This window comes from Halichoeres trimaculatus, unplaced genomic scaffold (genome assembly GCF_033239565.1).
Source record: "Halichoeres trimaculatus isolate MK-OKI-2021-1 unplaced genomic scaffold, fHalTri1.1 fHalTri1_scaffold_24, whole genome shotgun sequence".
NCBI classification, from domain to species: domain Eukaryota; kingdom Metazoa; phylum Chordata; class Actinopteri; order Labriformes; family Labridae; genus Halichoeres; species Halichoeres trimaculatus.
The window spans coordinates 145,215-164,292 of record NW_027437202.1 but is presented as its reverse complement, the minus strand read 5'-3'; the positions used below and the strand labels follow the sequence as shown (position 1 = coordinate 164,292).

Sequence of the window (19,078 nt, the reverse complement as noted above, 5' to 3'; positions counted from 1 at the left end):
GACAGGGTCTGCATGCAGAGCTGGAGGAGGCCACTGACACTTTGATACAAACCACATACACTAATGAATACTATCAAATACTCAGCAGTGAGTTGGTGATCATCTTCACAAACTGCTTCAGCAAACACCAGGAAACAAGTGGCAGCAACATCTTGTAAACACAGCAACTATTTCACTTTCCTAATATGCCATGGACATGGTTCTGAATTTACAGTACTTACTTTTCCATGGGATTGAATCATCATCACGAGCACCATCCACAGGCTCTGAGTAACTGTCAGCATTTCCGCCTCGCACAGAAAGACACATGTTGTTGTTATTTCCATGTTTATGTATTCAATCAGTGAAAGTTAATCAGAAAAGGAACTTCCTGTTTAAAGCATAAAACCAGCACCCAGACAAAAACTGGACCCAGTCTGACAGGGCCCAGACTCTGGTCTGGTTCAGCTCAGTGAAAGGCTTTCTGCTCCTAAACATACATACCCTCCAAGTGGCTCTGGTTGTAGAGGCCTTCAGAATCAGGAGGTTGAGTGTGATTGGAGCTGCTTCCACCTGACACAGAAAGAGTTCACTAGTTTTTTTTTATTTGTCATTATTTCCATGTTTATGTATTCAATCGGTGAAAGTTCATCAGATCATCTGCTGCACACTTTCATTATGCATGTTCCACAGATCAGGAGCAGCTTTTACTGTTGTCCTCAAAAGACTGGACTGAGATTTGATTTTTAAGTCCTAATATCAGTCAAGACAAATCTTCTTCATTCACGCAATGTTCAGCCTAGGGTGACGTCATCAAATCCATCTCAAAAGTCCATCCGTATGTTTGGACTTTTTACAGGTTTTTATTGCATTTTAGTATTGTTATTCATACTTTTGTGTTGTTATAGATAATATTTTAATTAGAGTTGTAAGGCACCAGACAAATACATCCAAGCTGAATTTAAGCACCGTAAAAGTTGTGCCAACTCTACACAAGGTGGCACATCGCTGGGGAGGTCAATAGCGGCGGGGAGGGTTTCTTCACCATCACGACTCTGCCTCTCTTACCGCTTCTCGAACCCTGAGGGATGAGACTTATGTCTGCGCCGCTGTTCCTGCTGCTGCACTGGCCCCACCTCCCTTGTCAGACCCAGTTCCAGCGGAGGGGACTCCCTCCGCTGCTGTTTTGGCTCCTCAGAAGACCAGCTCGAACCAGGCGGCACGGCCCACCTTATCTGGGATGGAAGGGTCTCTTAGGCTTCTACAACACAGGTGGAGCTCCAGGCATCAGAAGGCTTCAGTGCATGCGGATCCTCATCTCCTCGTCCTCTTTTCTCCCCAACCACATTAATTATCGGAGACTCCATAACCAGGTCCAACAGCTTTTTTAACGCCATAACGCACTGTTTTCCTGGCGCCACTGCCCCCGTCATCCTGGACAAACTTCTTCACTTACTCCCTTCCCTCCCCTCCTCTGTCTCTAAGATCTTGAAATCTGAAATCACTAAGATGGATTTTAACTTGCTTTTTAATGTATTAAAGGACACTGGTGTAACGTAAGCCAGGCTGGGACCTGGTTTCGCAGCTCTGACCTGGTCTCATACTTTAAACCCCCTGAGAGTCTCTCCCTGAGACACCCAGCTGATCGACGGGGATTCCCCCTCAGGCGCTGACGTCAGGAGATGAGCGCTGCTCACTGCTTTCCCTGCAGTGATTCAACTTTGGAACTCTGCCAAAGTTTCAACCCCACACCCTGCATCATCGCCGCTGTTCCAGCTGCACCTGCCGCTGTCAGAATCGATTCTACGGACTCAACTCATCGGACATCACCTCCGTGACATTCAGATGACCTGCAGTAGGCCTCCAGCTTCTCAGATGTGGTGACATCTGCAGACATCTGCAGCGGGACCCAGCCATCTCTGTCGCCCCCTCCGCTCTCGTCATCTGCCTCAGAACTTGTGTAAGACTGTCTTGCATTTATTGGTATATCGTGGTCAATGCCCCAGAGATCTTGGGTGGGTTAGTTAGTTTATGTGGGTTGGTTTATGTCATTTTTTTCCATTTATTCCAGTTTTTATGATCAGTTTCACTTTCCATTCATCAATGCATTTATCCTTTTATATCTTTTACCTGTTCATTTATTCATGCACATATTTCTTCTTTTAGTTAGTAAATAAACTTTTCATGTATAAAGAAATTGCTTTCTGTCTTTGTGTGGTTGAAATTAACGGCCTCTGTACACCGTTCAAAAGAATTCACGTTTGATGTAGCGGCCTTTTGATATTGAGACTTGATAATTAATAATTCTATGAATTATTAAATCACAAATTCGTACAGTAAACCTTTCTAGAGTTTCCCTGTTTCCCTGTCTCCAAAACTGGGTGGTGCCCCGACTTAAATTTAAACTCACCTATTGTAAGTTTAAATGTCTTTTGAAAGTTTTACTTTCGCTCCGGTGGAATGCTGGCATTCTGCTGTTAATAATCAATTAGTCATTCTTTGACACCGATTCACGCTACACTGGAAAGACAGTTCTTTATCTCTGGCCAAATCCCCACACTTGGTCACGGAGCAGAACGTTTGGGCAGGATTCTCAGTCTTCATACCTGGCTCCAGTTTACCTGCCCTGCCTACAACAGCTTTATTGACAATTTTAATCTCTTTTGGGACAGAGCATCACTTTCAACTCATGATGGGATTTGTCCTAACAGGCGGGGTAGCTAAATACTTTATCACAACATCCAACACATGGTCCACTCCTCACCAGTTTGGCAGTTCGCACCCAGCAGCTCATTTTCCCACAAACAGGCCACTCCCCCTGCCACCACTCAGTAATCTCTGGTCACCACCAAGCACCCCGGTAAGCCCCGCCCACGCACCCACCAATCCCCGCCTTCCTCTATCCCTCCACATCAGCTCCATCTGTGAATCTTCAATTCCACTCCACACAACGTCCTCACGTTGTCAACCCCCTCCTCTAAGAAATTGTACCCCCTCCTATTTACTCCACATTCCCCTGCTTCCTCGGTACCCCACCCTGTTTTTAACAGTACATCTACAAATTTTGGTCTTTTAAACATCAGATTATTCAACAACAAAACATTTTTATGTCATGACTTTATTTCACAAAACAGCCTCACTACCCCCCCTGATTTTACTCACCTTCATCAGCTCTCTGGTCAGGGAGGGGGGGTGGCTGGCATTTACAAAGAGATTTTTAAATGCACCCCCAATCACATTCAGCACTTTTAGTTCTTTTGAGCACCTTGCATTCTTTTTCATACAGAAAGACCCTGTTCAAATTTTAATTATTTATAGACCCCCAAAATATACACTGTTTTCATTCAGGAGTTAGTTCATGTTTGCTGTCCTTCACAACCCTTGTCTGTTGATTTTATTGAAACTCTGGATTCCTTTAATCTAACTCAGACAATACAGGAACCAACCCACGTAAAGGAACATTGCCTAGATTTGCTTTTATTTACTGGACTTAGTCCAGCTTCGGTTTTAACTAAGGAAATCTGTGTGTCAGATCACAAACCAGGGGCGTCAGAAGCTTTTTAAATGTGGGGGGGACACACTGGTATGTCTAACGTTTCCATAGCAAAACACCTGTATTGTGGGTACATTTAGACCTACTTTCCGCTTCTTTGTTAAAAATTTTCGAATGTCTATTATGTCTGGGGAAGGAGCAAATATTGCAACAATTCATTATCTTACTTCTACTTTTCATCATTCTTAGCTGAACAATATAGCGTGGCCTCGTGTTAATATTCAGGACTAACATTACCTCCTGTGTCAAGCAGCCTGCTGCTCTCTCTCACTGCCTGAGATGCACCGTCCCTCACTTCATGCTGTGGTAGTTGAAGGTTGTCTGGAAAACATGGAGTGGTTTAGGGTAGTCGACTATGTATTTTCTATTTCTATCTTGTCTTGATGTTGGGTTTCTGCTAATAAAATTTTATTAACATTTACGGGTCTAGACCTGTAAATGTTTTTGTAAAGTGTCTTGAAATAACATTTGTTATGATTTGGCGCTATATAAATAAAGATTGATTGCTCGATTGATATTAGCGATTAAGTGGAATAGATTCTTTTACGAGGCAATAGAAACCAATATTGGATGAACCAATATTTAATGTTAAATGTGGGGGGGTCCAAATGACTTGCTTTTATTTACTGGACTTAGTCCAGCTTCGGTTTTAACTAAGGAAATCTGTGTGTCAGATCACAAACCAGGGGCGTCAGAAGCTTTTTAAATGTGGGGGGGACACACTGGTATGGGTTCCGGTGGTTAATTAGATGATATTTGCTGCATTCTAATGTATTTTAACAGGTAGTTTAACATCTAATTTTTACTTTTAAGACACATTTTTCAGACTCAACATTAAGTTCTCATTTAAATGTCAGCCTTTACCACACTGTCATAAAACTCACTGTCATGCCTAAGATAATGAGATGAATATGACAAAATTTACCACCAACAATGACTTTTTGGTTACATGTAGCCTTTTACAACACAAAATTACTCTGTCGAGCAGAGAACTTCAGAGAATGAACCAATGTGATGATGTTAACAACCAACAGTAACTTTAGTCAGTGAATATGTTTAAGAACAAGAGCAGTTTTGTCAATGTAATGGTGGCACATACAAACTGGTTTATATGTATAAATTGTGCCACTTAATAACTTGTGCCTCTTTCCTACACAAAACACCTAGAATAACATACATCTCTCTCTCTCTATTGCTTTGCTTGCCATGAAGCCATGGCAGAATGAGAAAAGTAAATAAAAGCTTGAAGATGTCTGAACAAACGTTTGTTCTAAGGCAGCTGTATTATTCATTCAGATTATAGACATTGCAGTTAGATAATATTTGTTCTAAATTGTTGCACATAGAGAGAAAAACACTTACTTGAGTTTGCATTTATATTTGACCTTTTTCAATAAGCTATTTGGTGTGTTTCATTTTTGTTACAAAAGTTCACTTTATTGATGTTCATTAACTTTTATGCTGTTATTCATTGCAGATTTTTATAAAAACTGCACTATTTTAATTAAAACATGTTCGGAAATTTTCCTTTTTTTAAGTGTCACTTATTTTCTGTTAGGGTTTTACATGTTTTATATGTTAGACATAGGGAAAAATGGTCTAACGTGCAAATTAGTCTAGAAAAAACAATGAATCATGAGAAAATCACCATTATGAGTTTATATTAAAAAAAATTGTGATTTGATATTTTCGCCATATTGCCCACCCCTAGCTACAATGATTATTCATTCATACATACAGTAACTTTTGATCTGGAGCCCATAGAAACTAAATACAAGAAACTTCAACTAATCAGCAATCATATTATATGTTTGTAGAGCTGTGTGGAGTAATGTAAAGTCATCTTGCCCAAACCCATCCTGTAACTTCCAGCCCAGCACCGTAAATAGCTCACCTCCGTGACTGAAGTCTGTGCACTGTCCCTCACGTCACAGGCTGCTGACCCTGCTTCTGCTCCTGCCTCTGACTCGCTATCAATCTGCTGTCAAACGGGATCGGGATGGATTCATTAAGCACTGTTTTTTTCTAAATATAGAATAAGTCAGCTAACGTTTCCATAGCAAAACACCTGTATTGTGGGTACATTTAGACCTACTTTCCGCTTCTTTGTTAAAAATTTTCGAATGTCTATTATGTCTGGGGAAGGAGCAAATATTGCAACAATTCATTATCTTACTTCTACTTTTCGTCATTCTTAGCTGAACAATATAGCGTGGCCTCGTTTTAATATTCAGGACTAACATTACCTCCTGTGTCAAGCAGCCTGCTGCTCTCTCTCACTGCCTGAGATGCACCGTCCCTCACTTCATGCTGTGGTAGTTGAAGGTTGTCCGGAAAACATGGAGTGGTTTAGGGTAGTCGACTATGTATTTTCTATTTCTATCTTGTCTTGATGTTGGGTTTCTGCTAATAAAATTTTATTAACATTTACGGGTCTAGACCTGTAAATGTTTTTGTAAAGTGTCTTGAAATAACATTTGTTATGATTTGGCGCTATATAAATAAAGATTGATTGCTTGATTGATATTAGCGATTAAGTGGAATAGATTCTTTTACGAGGCAATAGAAACCAATATTGGATGAACCAATATTTAATGTTAAATGTGGGGGGGTCCAAATGAAGAATTTTGAAATCTGGGGGGGACACGACCCCTTCACATTGAATGGTGGCGACGCCCATGTCACAAACTGATTTTATTCCAGCCTTCTTTTGTTGATCATACTCAGGGGCGTAGCTACAATTAGGCAAACACAGGCAGTTGCCTTGGGCCCCAAGATTTCCAGGGGCCCCCAAAGCATCTCTTAAAAACTGATTTATGAAGTTCTCTTCAATTGAAAGCATTTCTTTTTTCTTAATCTTACTTCACATGCCTCAAAATAAATCAAAAGACAATGGGCTCTAATTTCGTGGCGCAGGGCAGGGGGCGCAAGCCTGGTGCAAGTCTGGCGCAGCCTGCGCAGTGCTAATTTCGTGCGGCGCACCGCCGTGCGCTGCCAATTTGACAATTTGGTAGACCGTCTGCGCAGAGATGGGTGTGACGGCGCGCCAGGGGGAGTTGACGGTGCACCAGGGGGAGGTGTTGGCAGATTCATGTTGCCGCTGTGACAATTTCGTGCCAAAAAAGTGCGCTGAAAGATCGCCAGCTACAACCTGGTCTATCCTTGGCGCAATGCGGAGCACACCCCACGCAGCTGTAATTTGGTGACAGGCGCACATGTGCGCACATGTCAACAAAGCCTCAGAGGCAGGTTTCCAGAGTGTCAGGCACATTTTGATGCAATAAACAATCACAGCAATCACTATTTAATGTAACTGTCTGAACCAGCAGATACATTTATATCTATATTAACAGTCCCATCACATCTGATGTCAGATTAAAGCCGTTTGTCATAATGGAAAGTTAACCTGACGGCAGCTGGAAGTTTGATGCACATCTTACAATTAAACAATAAACAGCCTGAACATCGGATACTGAGTATATCTGGTTCTCTCATTTCATTTAATTCAAAGAAAAGAGGGAGAGAATAAATGTGTGTCACTCAGGATTTACCCGTGATTTCCCATATTTCTCTGTTTTAGTCTTTATTTTTAATGTGATCTAAAAAGATGGAGTACATTATTGTAAGAAGGATGAGGTGGAGACACTGGGAGAGTATACAGTATATCACCAAAGGCTTTGCTTGGCGATGACAAACCAGGAGTGCAGGTGGATCAAAAGTATTCTGAATGGATAAGCCAGCTGTGTAACTGCCTCTTAATTTTTTACTCTGGATAAAGACAAAGGAACAGATTAAATCTGTCCCGGGAGCTGGCCCACACGGTGACGCGCGTTGTGTCCTCCGATGCGCCCCGCTGTCCATTGACCTGCTGCAGGCACAGCAGCTCTGACCGTCTCCGCTACCAGCACTCTCTCCCCGGTGCTGGAGATCACTCAGACCAATCAGACGCTGCGCCTCGGCCGCAGGGCATTTAAAGGCGAGGAGAGGCGCTCATTTGATTGGTGAAAACAGCGCTCGGCTGTGTTAAACCCACTCACGGCTTTTCTCCTCCCTCTCTGCCATTTGCGCGGAGGGAGGCGTGGACGCGCAGCTCTGCGCTCATGTGCGCCTGTACTGCACCTCTCTTGGCACTGCAGGAAACTTGCAAAGTGCACCGGTCACGCCCTGTGCGCACGGCGAAGGCCGGCGCAGGGCAGGTGCGCCTGCGCCTGGTCTAAGAAATTAGAGCCCTTTATCTTTAATGATGGTTTTGGGTACTCCCCCTCCCTTCTTATTCAACGAGCTATTCCATGTTACAACACATCTGAACATTTGATTCAGGAAGACAGTGGTAAAAAACACTTTATCCCCAAATCAAACTATTTGAGTTGGGGATAAACATTATTGTACACAATCTCTTTTTTAGAAAAATTACTCACTGGACAGGGGGTCAAATAAAAATACATTAACTTTAAAATAATAGTACCAAAAAGTATGGTAACTGTAAATATCACCTCTTTCAGTAGATTTTTTTCCAGTTTTATGTTATGTGTAACCTATGTTTACCGCTAAGGTTTACTTTACCATAAACTTAAGGATAACATAAGAAGAAAAGGCTAATGAAATCAGAAGATCTAAACTCAAAAAGAGGGAAATAAATAAGGTGGCAATACTTAATAAGGCACACAGACAGTAAATGAGGGTTTCAAAAAATGTTTTTGTATTCTCAACATAAAATGAAAAATAAAATGAAAACAAAAGAGGAAAGAAAATTTTTCAAGTTCTTCAGTTCTTTCTGTTTAGTAAGTTCACTTCACTTTGTCAATCCACAAAAGGTTCAAATAAGGCACACTTCATGTCATCAGTTGTTATGATTGTCCACCGGATTCAAAGTTCATAATAAAAAAAAAAATGTTTTCTTCTTCAGAGATACGATCGTCCAAAAGCTAGAAAATAGTCTCTTTCAACTAATAAATCTTATCTGATGTGGTCCTTGTTTCACAGATAGATCCAATGTCCTCATTTGTCGGCTTCAGCTCGCCATCCATCCACACCAGAAGGAAAAGGAAACTCAAAACATGGCCTGTATAAAAATAAGGCCAAACTTAAACACTCATACGCATAATAAATTAACAAGTAAATTACATAAGTGAACAAATGATCAAATAAATAACAGTTAAATAAAACATTAATAAATTTACTCGTCTAGCTTTTTTTCCTTGATCTCTATAGCCCCACACTGCGTATCACGCAGCTAGTTGCTCATTCATTCTCACACTCGCACATGGTAGCCAAACTTTTGTTAGCATTAGCTTTAACCCATCGATACGTTATGTGATGGTTCTGGATACATACTTCCGTATTTAGTGAGGTTTTGAGAGCGTTGGAAGTTAGTAGATGTAGTCAAAAGTGCACAGCCACACAGGTCTGGGGTCTTCACAGTGCTCTCGTTTATTAACAAACGGCATAACCTTACCAAGCCCGGTTATACGGCTACTATTCCATCATACAAACAAAATAGCAAGTGCATATCCATACATCACTTGTGAGTCCAGTGATAGAAAAAGGAGTACGAGCTCTTGGACTCAGGGATGCGTCCATAACGAGAGTGCCACTCAGACTGAAAACAAAGATGACAACCGCGGCCTCTGGTGACGTTGCACCGTGTTTCTTAAAGGTACATCACACAACACCTCAACTGTTACATATTCCCCCCTGGTAAGACTAAGGCTGACCTCAGCCGTACGCTCTGAGACAGTCCGAACTTAAAATACTCCCATACATGCTAAAGTATTTAAGATGTCCAAACCAAACAGGGTTGCAATCTGTGAAGCAACACAGTAACCGACATACATGTCAGAATTGAATAATGTGTAAGTCCATAAAAGTGTTATCAGCAAAATGAAAATTAACTTAAACAAACAGCATAGTGAATTCCCCATGTTTTTTTTTTTTTGTTTTTTTTTTGACTAGTGACTCTTAAATGAAACAAGTCCTTAACTATTTCAATACAATGAAACAGGTTGAAAACAAAACAACATTCACCAATTCTTTAGTACGTTGAATAAACAACAATATCAGTAATGCTGTTGTTGAACATGAAAACACACACTTAATAACTTTAAAAGCATTACCTCAGGTCAAGTCTGTCGGTGTGAAAAACATTAGTCCACCTGGTGTCTGACCATCCAGAGGTCACTCTGGGGGCATGTCTTGGTCTCAAGTTGTAGGGTTCAGCAGGTACAGGAACCATGTCAGCCAAAGGTGAGTTTTGGGTTTGGGAGTCATGAGTCACTGAGGCAGCGTCAGCCGCTGAAGTCGGTGTAGAGTGAGCTCCATTAGGGTCAGTGTTCCAGTCATTTTCGTCATCAGGGAGAGACAAGGGGGTGTCTGAGGTTTCAGGGACGGGGATGCCCGAACTGCTTGGCTCTGGGACATTCAGGTCAGGGGGCAGGTCACTGTCCACAAACTCAGGGCTCTGGCAATTCGCAGGCACATGACTTGTACGTCCACGGGGAGAGGCTGTGTCCCATGTATGAAATGGCAGTAGATTCACCACATGGAAAACTCCTGCATCTGCTCCTGTGTCATTCCTGGAGAGTCTGTAGTTCACATCAGACAGCTTCTGGGAGATGCGGTAAGGGCCAGTGTAAAGTGGGGCCAACTTTGCAGTAAAATTGGTCAGCGCATCTGATCTGGGGTGAGATTTAACTCTAACAAGGTCCCCAATGTTGTAGGAGGCATGACGGCGTCTCAGGTCGTAGTAGTGTTTTTGACGTTTGTGGCTCTCATTCAGCACAGCTCGAGCATGGTCATGTGCTTCCTGAAGTGAGGCTTTTAGGCTTTCAGGATAGGGGACACCGGGGTCATCAACACCATCACTGGAGGGTTGAGTGACCAGGTCAAGGGGAGTGTTTAATTCTCGTCCATATAACATCATGGAGGGGCTTAGACCTGTGCTTTCATGATGTGCCGTGCGCAGTGCAAAACAAATCTGGGGAATGTACTTGTCCCATGCAGTATGTTTGTCTCCCACATAGGCACGAATGGCTGTTTTGAGAGTTCGATTCACTCGTTCAGTGGCGTTTGTTTGTGGATGATAAGCTGTTGTAAGTCTGTGCTCAGTTCCCAGTGTTGAAACAACATGCTCAAACAGTTCACTCACAAATGGTGTCCCTCTGTCAGAGATGAGAAATGAGGGGGCCCCATGTCGAGCAAAGACATCACTGATGAACTTGTTGGCTGCAACTTGTGCTGTAGCCTCTCTCACTGCACTGACTTCGATCCATTTTGAAAAGTAATCCACAAAGACAATGATGTAGGCATTACCACTTGATGTGCGTGGCAGAGGTCCAACATAGTCCACACTGGTGTACTCCCATGGTCTCTGAGGTTGAATGGGGACCATGAGGCCAGCTGGCTTTCTTTGACTTGGCTTAGTGGTCTGGCACACTGAACAAGAGACCACATATCTCTTGACATCAGAGGCCATGTTTGGCCAGAAGAACCTGAGTCTCAGGCGAGCCAGGGTTTTTGAAGCACCCAGGTGTCCAGCTGTTGGGTGGTCGTGGTAATACTTCAGCAGAGTACCACGGATGGCAGTGGAGGCATAGAGCTTCATTTGTTTGAGTGGATGCAGACCACATTTAGTTTTTGGGTCGTGAAAGTAGAGCAGCCCATCCAGAACAGCATAATGAGAGAGATCATTATTGTCCACATTCTGGCTGCTTTCCTCCAATTTACGGAGCAAATCCCCAGTTACGGGGTCATCCAGCTGCAGCTGTCGTACATGTGAGCGATCTGCCAATACTACCAAAGGCAAGGTGCGAAGGTCAAGGCTTCCAATGACAGCATGAGCAGGTAAGAGATCCATCGGAGCATCTGTAGCTGGGAGAGGATTCCGTGAGAGTGCATCAGGCACTTTGTTACGTTCACCAGGTTTGTGAACAATGTTGAAGTCAAAGTCTTGGAGGCGAAGGGACCATCTGGCAAGCCTGCCAGATGGATTTGGGCGAGACATCAGCCACCTCAGGCTACTGTGATCAGAGTAAATGGTGACATGTAACCCCTCTATGTACGGCCTGAAGTGTTCCAAGGCCCAAATGACAGCCAAACACTCCTTTTCTGGGGTGGAGTATGGTTTTTCGGCCTTGTGTAGCGCACGGCTAGCATATGCTACAGCAACATCTTTGCCTTCATCATCTTTCTGCATTAGTGCAGCACCAAGTCCAGCATCACACGCATCAGTGTGAATGAAGAAGGGATGCTCAAAGTTGGGGGACCTTAGAATAGGTGCAGAAGTGATGCATTTTTTCAACAGGTCCAAGGCTGCCTGACATGTGCTGTCCCAGCTGAAAGGTGCATCCTTTTTTGTAAGTGCAAAGAGTGGCTCTGCATGACGAGCATAACCCTCCACAAAGCGTCGATAGTAACCTGACAGGCCAAGGAACTGTCGCACATGCTTTGCAGAGGTAGGCACTTTAAAGTCCATCACAGCCTTGACTTTGTCAGGATCAGGGTATATGCCAGATGGAGTGACACGATAACCAAGGAAGGTGAGTTCACTGAGGCAGAACTGGCATTTGCTTGGTTTCAGGGACAGGCCAGCTGGTTTTAACCTTGCCAAGACCTCTTCCAGATCTGCTAGGTGCTGTTCAAAGGTTGGAGAGGCAACAACAATGTCATCAAGGTAAACTGCGCAGGACTTGTAAATGAGGCCAGCCAGGACTGTGTTCATAAGCCTCTGAAAAGTCGCTGGAGCATTACAGAGGCCGAAGGGTAGAACTCTGAACTGGAACAGTCCGCAGTGTGTGACAAAAGCTGTTTTTGATCTTGACTCCTCAGCAACAGCCACTTGCCAATAACCTCGAGCAAGATCTAGAGTGGAAATGAACTTTCCTCTGGATAGGAAGTCAAGGGATTCATCCACACGTGGCAGTGGATATGAGTCTTTCACAGTCAGTTGGTTGAGACCTCGAAAATCAACACAAAACCTTGGCTCATGTTGGGGTCTGTTCACGATGACAACGGGGGCAGACCATGGCCCTGATGCTGGCTCAATGATGCCTTCCTGTAACATCTTCTGAACCTGTTCTTCGATTACTTTCTTTTTTACAGGTGAAGTTCGATAAGGAGGAAGGTTGACAGGCTTTGCATCTCCTGTATCAATAACATGTTCAGCTAGTGATGTGCGGCCCAAGTGACCATCAAATAGATCAGCGTAGTTTTCAAGCAACCTCAACAGTTCAGCTTTCTGCTCTTTCACCAAGCTAGCTTCATCAACTTTGTCATTTAGGGCTGATGGTGAAACATCAAGAAACATCATAGTCCCTGATTCAAAGTCACAAGTGTCTGACCTGTCATCCTCAAGACCATCAGGGAAAGGTTGTTTGTAGTCCATGAACACTGTTCTGGTAGGTACATGTATGATCAGTGAGGCACGTATCGCAAAGTCCATTCCCAAAACAATGGGGGAGGATAGTTCAGGGATCACCACAAATCTCTGGTAGAAACGCTTTCCCATAAATCCAATGGTAAGCCAGGTGATTCCTAGTGGGTCACAGTACGTGTTATTTGCCAGGAGAATGGGCAAACCTGACCAGGCTGTAGTAACTATTTTGCTTTGATTGCTTTCTGAAATCAAGTCCGCCCTCACAGCTGAAAGTGAGGCTCCCGTGTCAAGTGTGGCATCCATTGCTGCACCTTTAAAGTTCACTTTGACTCTCAATGGGGTGTTCCATGGAGACTGAGACGTTTCATCCTCAACGTGATTGAGCGCAGGCTGCTCATCCGAAACAGGAGGTAGGGGAGGCGGGGTCAGTGCCTGGGGGGAGGGTTGCCTCTGCGAAATGACCTCCCCCCTTGGAAGTTTCCCTGCCTCCTACTAGAGGGTCCCAGATCTGATGCTGAGCCACCCTCAGAAGTACTTGCTCCATTAGTGTTGGAGTTCAGGCCTTGAGGCTCAGTCTGCGGAGGTTCAGGTGTGGACTTGGGAGGACTCTGGGGACCCTTTTGGGTAATGGAGCAGTTAGGGCAGGTGCGAGATGTAAAACCTGGCATGGAGCATTTGAAGCAGTGGGTGCCACCATCATTAATCCTCTTTACCTGAGAACGAGGAAGCTGCATGGTACTGGGGCCAAGAACAGAGTGGAGTTCATGTGCTCTCAACATCAGGTCAATGATCGAGTCAACGTGTGTGCCAAAAAGAGCAACTCTGTATTTCTCCTGAGCGTGCTTACAGATCAGTTCTATTTGCTCTATATCAGATGGGGGGTTCCTCAGTTTCTTGAACTCACTGAGCATGTGGGCTACAAATGTGGGTAGGGGCTCCTCAGGACCCTGGACGCGGTCAAGGATGCCTCTCATCACACGCTCTTGGTTATCAGAGGGGAGGAAGACAGTTCTGAATAGCACACAAAAATCTGTCCATTTGACAACATGGTTATTGAGTACACTGAACCATTTTTTTGCTTCTCCAGACAGGAAGCGTGGCAGCTCCCTAAGGATTTGAGCGTCTGACAGTTCAAGAGAGGACCTGTAAGTACTAACGGATTGCAGCCAGTCTTCTGGGTGGATCACACCGTTTCCAGCAAACACAGGAGGCTCCAGTTTAGCTTGGTGTAAAGCAGCTGCTAGGACCCTGGTTGTATTAGCAATGTCGAGAGAGTTTGACTGTTGGTGGTCTGCATACTCTGAAACTTTAGCATGAGATTGCGATGCCACATTGGAGAATGGAGGTACCTCAGTAAGAGAAGCAGGACATTGAGGGGTTGAGGTAGCCAATGGGATGGGGTTGGGGGGTCATCAGGGGGCTTAGTAGCAGCTAACTTGTCATTTCTGTCCCAGTGTTCCAGAAGTTTCCCCTGTAGATCAAGAGACTCATGTAGGCACTGCTGAAGCATGTCGACTGAGGCCTGTAAGCTTTTCACTTTGTGTTCAAGGTCGGCGCTTACATGTCTTGTAACAGGCAGTCTCGGGAGAGCTGCAAAGTCAGTGTCATCTTGGGGGTCTTCAAAGTAAATAAACTGAGGAAACTTAGCCATGATGTTAACTATCAATGTCGTCTATAGTCTCTAAAGTTTTTCCCTTTTTTCAAAAAAACACTTAAGCCACTGCAGAAAATTGAAAACACAAATGTACTTAAACATGCAAAACCAAAAGGATTTTTTATTTTTTTATTTTTTTATTTTTTTTAAGCAAACTGCAACCTTGCAGTTGCAGAGATATATAGAAAAAAACACCAGCAAATTATCAATTAAGGCTTTGCAAGTGCAATATGAAGTAAGAATATTGCCACAATATAAGAGAAACAGACTCAAAAAGTTACTTCAACCGAGTATAACCCCAATAAATTGTTATTTCTTATTAATAAAGCAACTATATTGATCACTCTCAACTCTCAAATATTTATGAGTTTAACAACGCAGTCAGAGTCCTTATGTTCATTACTCACAGTACTCAAATCACTCTCTTGTCCGTTTATCCCACGATCGCGGCAGGCATCAATCCACAGTTCAGTTCAGCTCCAAGAATCCTTAAAGTTTCATAGTTCATCCAAAGCCGGTAGAAATACAGAACGGGAATCCACACACGCAGCCGCCAGGCAAAAGGTGAGGGACAGATCCGGTGGCAGAGAAAAAGATCCAGCTCCAACCTCAACTGGACGTCCTCCTCCGTGCAGCAGGTCCAACGATGCCTGGAAATTCCCGCCGGCAGGCTGGTTCCCTCTCTCCTCCGTGCAGCAAAATGTGGTCCGTCAAAATCCTTGATGTTGCCGACGCACGCGGTGAGCTAGCGCTAACGGCTAACGGTGTTTACTCTCTTTCTGAGTACTGGAAATGGCTCGTAGACTCCGGATGATTTAGGAAGGTCCAAGGAAAAGATGTTCGGGCGCCAATTGTGATGGTTCTGGATACATACTTCCGTATTTAGTGAGGTTTTGAGAGCGTTGGAAGTTAGTAGATGTAGTCAAAAGTGCACAGCCACACAGGTCTGGGGTCTTTACAGTGCTCTTGTTTATTAACAAACGGCATAACCTTACCAAGCCCGGTTATACGGCTACTATTCCATCATACAAACAAAATAGCAAGTGCATATCCATACATCACTTGTGAGTCCAGTGATAGAAAAAGGAGTACGAGCTCTTGGACTCAGGGATGCGTCCATAACGAGAGTGCCACTCAGACTGAAAACAAAGATGACAACCGTGGCCTCTGGTGACGTTGCACCGTGTTTCTTAAAGGTACATCACACAACACCTCAACTGTTACAGTTACCTACTCATACTCATTCATACAACAACACACATACCAACAGATGAGTGTACACTGTATTAGATTCATGCCAGTCACTATAATTAACTTACCAAGTCCAATCAAAATCTATTTTTAATACATCGGCTTGTCTCGTCCAGCACAACTTGGCAAGGTATAAGTTCAGTTTTTCCACTTCTTCGTCTTCTAAGTTCAGTTAGCACGTTTAAGTTCAAAATATAAGTTCAGTTAGCACGTTTATGTTTAGAGCATAAGTTCAGTTACTCCGCGTACTATTCAACAAGCTTTACTATAGATCAGATCTCAGATGATTCAATCTGGAGTCAAGTCGAGTCTCTCACACTATCAGCTGCGCCGTCTTATAGCTACACTTCCTGATTCACGCTGAATCCAGGAACGTGATAGGACAATTCACTTGCCGCGAGATCTACAAATAACGCGAGATCTAATGTAACACGAAAATTAATATAGAGTTGAAGAACAAAGTAAAACTATAGAACTGGCAGAATTTTAACAATGCACATTCACCTTTACAAAAGTATCTAAAATAGTGACCTGGGTTACATATGCTTGATATTTACACATTTGTTCTTTACTAATTTTTTTTTTTTTTTTTCAATATTTACCTATTGTAATGTTTTTCACTTCATACTTTCTTGTTTGTTACTGTTACTCTGTAAATTCCCCACTGTGGGACAAATAAGCTGTCAATTGACCATAAAAGATTTCAAATCCAGGACAAGGTGGATTAAATTATGGATTCACTTTTTTCAGAATCAAACTAAAGTACAGAACTTGAGGAAATACATTTAGTTGCGTTAAGTTACCATGTACAAGATTAGCACTGTCTCATGCCTTGACTCTGGGAAAGAGACAGTGGACCCAGGGAAGGCCAGTCTAGCTCTGAGGAAGATGAGTTACAAGGACATGGAGGGCCCCATTGAATGGGTTTGCCTTGAGCCCCCAAACCACTAAATACACCCCTGATCATACTCCTGTTCATTGAAGGGTTTTTAATCCAACGTCTGCCAGCAAGTTTACCAAGCTTATTGTTTCTGCATCTTTAACTGCCTTCAACCCAGAGGAGCCCCCTCGCAGCCTCAGATCCTCTGGCGTAGGCCTTCTGGTCATTCCAAAGTCTTGGCTCAAAACCAAAAGTGATCAAACTTTTTCCATCAAAGCTCCTCGACTTCGGAACGACCTGCCAGAGGACATAAGGTGTGCAGAGGTGCTTCCTTTACGTCTCCTTTAAAAACTCACTTTTATAGACTTGCTTTTATGTGATGCCATCTTTTTGTCTTTTTGTCCTTTATCTTGTCTTCTTTAGGGGCGTCGGTGGCGCAGTTGGAGAATGCGCTTAGTCGGTGATCGGAAGGTGTCCTTGGGCAAGACACTTAATCCCATGTTGCTCCCACTGCTGCGTCAGTGGTGTGTGAATGGGTGTGAATGGGTATGAAAGGGCGTAACTGTGTTAAATGTACTGATGGATAGCTACCATAGTAAAGATTGGATCCATCAGTGAGTGAATGTGAGGGCGAATGGGTGTGGATGGGTAAGTGTGACCTGTGATGTAAAGCAGCTTTGAGTGGTCCATGACTAGAAAAGCGCTATATAAGCTCAAGTCCATTCCATTTTTATATTTCATCTCTTTTATTTCTGTCTTACCTTGGTGTAACTGTTTTACCATTCATTATTTTATCTTCACTATTATTATAATTTCATCGTTTTATTATTCTTTTTACACTCTTATTATTGTCTTTTTATACCTGCTGTCCTGTTCTCTGCTTCCATATGCCTTTTATTTCCTTTTTATTGTCTTTTTTTTTTTGGTGATTGATGTTTTTACCTTTTATCTTGGTCCTTATGCTCTCATTTTATATTGCATGGTTCTTGTATTGCCTGAGTTCATATGGGTTGAAGCTTGTGTTCCATGTTAAATGCTTGTGTTTGCTATTATGTTCATGACTGTCAAAGCATTTTGTAAACTTCTGTTTTTTGAAGTCTTATACAAATAAAATTATTATTATTATCATCATCATTATCATTATTATTATCAATAATATGGTGCTGCATGGTGGCTCAACGTTTCGCACTGCAGCCTTACAGCAAGAAGGTCAGAGGTTCGATTCCCAGCTTGGCCGGTGGACCTGTCTATGTGGAGTTTGCATGTTCTCCCCGTGCATGTGTGGGTTCTCTGGCTTCCTCACACAGTTCCAAAACATGCTCACCAGGTGAATTGATCACTCTAAATTGTCCCTAGGTGTGAGTGTGTGCGTGAAAGGTTGTCTGTTTATGTGTCAGCCCTGTGATTGACTGGTGACCAGTCCAGGGTGTACCCCGCCTCTCACCCAATGCATTCTGAAGTTGGCCTTCCAATGATTCTACAGCTGTTAGCCTCCCACTGAGAAACAAAATCCCTTTCTTTATACCGTCCAATTGGCTCTGGTTGTAGAGGCCTTCAGCATCAGGAGGCTGTGTGTGATTGGAGCTGCTTCTACCTGACACGCTCACAGAGCTCACAGCTCACTGACACACCATCAACACTTTGCTTCAATGAAATCAACTCTGCATGAATGTTTGTGAATAGTTGGAATCAAAGTGTAGAGCTCCACAGCAGCATGCTTCAAAGAGAAGAGAGCCAGCTTACCTGTGAGGAGGAGCAGAAAGAGGAACCCTGCAAACATCCTGACTGTGGAACGTCTCCAGTCACTAAGGATCCCTGTCCCTCAGACTCTCTGCAAGATTCTGACTTTACACATCACTGCCTTGTTGTGGAAGAGGGCAGGCCACACCTACAACAAAAGCTTTTTTTCTTCCTCTAAATGGCATCAAGCTCAACCATTAGCACACTGTGGGTAAATCCATTTTCTCCTCCAAACAAAGCAGTTTACTCCTCTGCACATCCTCTGTGGTGGCTCCAAAGTTTACCAAGAAAAGCTTTTTAATGGAAGAGCTTTACCCAGCAGCTTCCACACAGTCATGTGTCATTCCTCTTCAGTGCTTTTGATCTTTGAATTGAAAGGAAATGGTGTTTTAAATTTATCTCCAAGTGACAATCTTACTGTTTTTGCCTTACTGCAATATCTGTTAAAAGGAGCAGGTACTCTATAATTGTGCACTCTTTTTTTTTTTTCCTGACTACCGCCTTCTACAAATAGAGAGGGTACTCTACAGATATTATTTGTCCCTCAAAGCCATGCTCTAATTCTCTGACGCCTGGATATCTCAGTTACCTTTTCACCATTCCCAGAGTGTTGGTTAATCGAAGAGATGATGACCAGGATGCATCCAAGTT

At 43.2% G+C, this 19,078-nt stretch overlaps 1 long non-coding RNA gene across 1 annotated transcript; it reads right to left on the bottom strand.

The window, feature by feature from the left end:
* Positions 1 to 227: 227 nt before the first annotated feature.
* Positions 228 to 18,503, bottom strand: LOC141786214 (uncharacterized). The gene is made up of 3 exons (XR_012597644.1): positions 18,431 to 18,503; positions 484 to 552; positions 228 to 290 (listed from the first exon to the last, which is right to left on the bottom strand). It is a non-coding gene; the product is annotated as an uncharacterized LOC141786214 (long non-coding RNA).
* Positions 18,504 to 19,078: the final 575 nt, after the last annotated feature.